At 36.4% G+C, this 3,427-nt stretch overlaps 1 non-coding gene across 1 annotated transcript; it reads right to left on the bottom strand.

Moving 5' to 3' along the window:
• Positions 1-3,068: 3,068 nt before the first annotated feature.
• On the bottom strand, positions 3,069-3,174 carry LOC111728510. The gene has a single exon (XR_002775781.1). It is a non-coding gene; the product is annotated as a U6 spliceosomal RNA (small nuclear RNA).
• Positions 3,175-3,427: the final 253 nt, after the last annotated feature.

The following is a 3,427-nucleotide window of genomic DNA, read 5'->3' as shown; positions in this document are numbered from 1 at the left end:
AGAATGACTTTCAGGTACTTTGGGAGCCCTCATACTTGTATTACCTGTTCAAAGGTCTCAAGTACAAAAATTTCCAAAAAATTACCTAAAGGATGCAGCATGTCTTTGAACATGTCCAAGGCTTGGACATGGTTTGTCCAGGGTTTGTTTGCTTAAATTTCACTAGTTGATTAGGGCCTATGCATTCTAACTCATAGAATCTTGTCTGGTAGAAAAGATCACCTCAAAGGTTATGGTTTACTGCTTTGTAGAGAAGATTTGTATCTAATCTAACCATCTTATTCTAATGTTCCTTTACTGAATTGCCTGTATATACTCAGCTCTTCAAATCCTCTTTGATGAGCCTTCTTTTCTTTGTCGATACTTAATTAATGTTAACTTAATTAACTATTAATTAATGAGTTGAATAAAATCTTGGGTATATCTTCATTTTGTGTTTTCTTGAAAGTCGTGTTTTTAACATTTTGTAACCTGTATGTTAAGACCCCCTAGATATGGGTACTTTCTGGCCATGGATTCTATAGTTGACTTTCATGACACATGGTGAACATGCAGCCTCAAACCCCCAGACTTGGTTTTATGGTTCCCTGGTATGGTTGGCTCATTAGTATTGGCAAGTAGTATACATTCCTGAAGAAAAAGACTATACTCAATAGACAAAACAGATAACCACAATCTTGGAAATAACCCGAGGATGATTAGTTCATCTCTTGCATTTAGGATGACAGGGAAATGAGGCTCAGGTGGGCGAAATGACTGTTGACAGTCAAGCCAGGGCAAGAATTCAGGATGCCAGCCTTCTTCCTTCCCCCACACGCCCACCCTCCTCAAATGTCCACGTGTCCACCCAGCCCACCACCAGAGTCACATTTTCTGCTTTGATCTTATGTCATAGGTCATTCTGTTTAGAAAAGATTCTAAAATATAAATATCATTTAAAAATATAAGACAAAGAAAAATTGGTAGTAGGTTCTTCTCTAATGGAAGTGTTTCCAGATGTTCAAAGACCAGGAATTCTGGTGACCCAGAATGAGAAGTGTTGTCTAAAAGATTCTAATCCAATAGCGATTTTCAGGTTTTACTTTTTGTTCTTATGATTAATACTTTCAGTTTTCTTCTGGCTCTTTGGGGAGAAAGAAATTACTTGACGGGGAAATTATTCTGTATATGTGTGTTTTAGATGATTAAGTTCAGGTATCTTAATTATTTTAGTAATTGGAAATATTAACAGTTGGGGCTTAAAAAAGTAGTCAAAGAGAAAACTGTTGCTCAGAGATTTTTTAAAGTAGCATTGTCCTTGTGCAAGAGTGACTGTTCCTGAAGTTTAACCCAAAGTTGTGTGGTTTAATAACTTCAATAAATGCTTAAAAATGAAATGAAAGCCCAAAGGATAGGGGCACGTTTCTGGCAAGCATGGACTTTCTTTATTCTGCTTTCTTGGCTGGCTTTCTGTTTATTTCCTCTTTGCTTTTTGGATGTTCCAGGTCACTGTGCTGATGCTGCACACCCGAGCCAGACTTCCTGTGTCTGTGCCCAGGAGGACTGTGGCAGCCAGCTTGGAGCAGACAGAGAGTGCAGCTGCAGGTGTTGGTGCAAGACCCACTGAAAGGTTAGCAGTGAACAAAGTTCTGTAAAAATCACATTCTCCTACAGGTATCCCACTGATGTAGGTTTGGCCTCCGTATCGGGACTGTTCTGCATGTGTGCTGCAATCTTGTTCACAAAGCAGAGTGACAGATTGAAACAGAACCTTGAGCCTATGAATACATGTGTTTGGACAGCAGATACTCTGACACATGAATGTCTTGGCCTTTTTGCCTGGCTGCAGTCTACCCATCCTCCAATTCTCACTGTTAGTGCGGGAGGGAAACTGAACTCCAGATGGAAGAAGATGCTCCTACTATGTGTTTCCATAGCAACCTGTTTTACTTCCATTATGCAGCTTGTTACATTTCATTGTACTATAATTGCCTGCTTACTCACATTTATTCTTCATTGGCTGGAGTGTCTCAAAAGTTGCCCACGAAGTCACCATACATAGGGCAAGTGTACCTTACATACATTGTAGCTACATACATTGTAGCTAAGTGTACCTTCAATTACAAACTATTCATTACATGAGACTGTCTCAAAACAACAACAACAACAACAGATTCTCCTTGGAAATGTAAGGATAAAACCTTAACTGAAGGCAACTATTACTTCCCTAACAACTCTCAGAGTGTTTCTTAACAGAAGCTCAGAGAGAAATGCTGCCACATTAGATTTCCAATAATCACAATATTTTCACTAGTATTTCATTGTTATCTTTTAACTATGTATTTAAGTAAAAATTATCATCACAAAAAGCATTACTATCTTACAATTATCCTCTTAACTCAAACCAGTATTGTTAAAACTGAAGATCATCAAGGCACATATTTGAAAATTTTTTTTCCTTAAGAAACAGCTATTAATAAAATAATTGCATACAAATTCACTTAAATTATAATAAAGATGGTCAGAAATATATATAATTTTTATTACTATGTTTTAGGTATTAAATTATTTAGTCACAGCATGCTTTGTAATTGTATGAAAATTTTATAATGGACATATTTTGGATTCCTATTTAATTAATTGTTGAATTATATTTATTTGAAACATGAATTTATTGTGATCTTTTTCACGTCTGTTATGGAATTTCATTTCAAGACATGATTATAATTCTTTATTTTGTTTCATCAGTGTTTTTTGAGTCTGGGTCTTCAAATACAGGGTCTTCAAATGTAGACCGGCAGCTGAGGCGGTTTTCCAATCCCAATCTACACCTGAGTTCATTTGCTGTTGGAAATACTGCATCAATTTAGTGACGCCTCTAGAGGGCACTCTGTAATCAGTTCAGGGAGAAAGTTTCTGACGCTGCTTACACTTTTTCTTAAGGTTTTCTTTCTGAATTTTGAGTTGAGGAAGGGTAAAGGTTAGGGGGCTAGAGGATATGTGGTGAACATGTGAGTAGTAATTATAGCTTATTTGTTTTATTTATTTTAAAGCTTTTAATAAAAATTCTTTCTTTCGTTTTCTTTTCCTAAAATATGGAATGCATCATGAATTTGTGCTTCATCCTAGCACAGGGGCCCTGCTAACTCTTCTGGATTGTTCCAATTTTCGGATATGTGCTGCTGAAATGAGCACATTTTTTAAAATAAAGTTTTTCTTAAGTTGCGATTATTGTTGGACATTTACATAATAGACTTACATCAAATGGTTTCCCTCCTAATGCAGAAGCTTTTCAGAAACAGTTCTAATTAAATACATAGAATTACCCCACGCATTAAAATAAACAATCATGATTTGATTCATCATATTTTGTACTGCCTCTAGCAAAAACCAGCGCAAAGGATCTGAGGAAAGGTGGCTTGTTCTCTACTAGCTAGATGAAAAGACT

This window comes from Otolemur garnettii, unplaced genomic scaffold (assembly GCF_000181295.1).
Source record: "Otolemur garnettii isolate 467f Iridium unplaced genomic scaffold, OtoGar3 scaffold00164, whole genome shotgun sequence".
In the NCBI taxonomy this organism is placed as follows: Eukaryota; Metazoa; Chordata; class Mammalia; order Primates; family Galagidae; genus Otolemur; species Otolemur garnettii.
The sequence above is the reverse complement of the archived record's forward strand: the minus strand, read 5'-3'. Positions and strand labels throughout refer to the sequence as shown.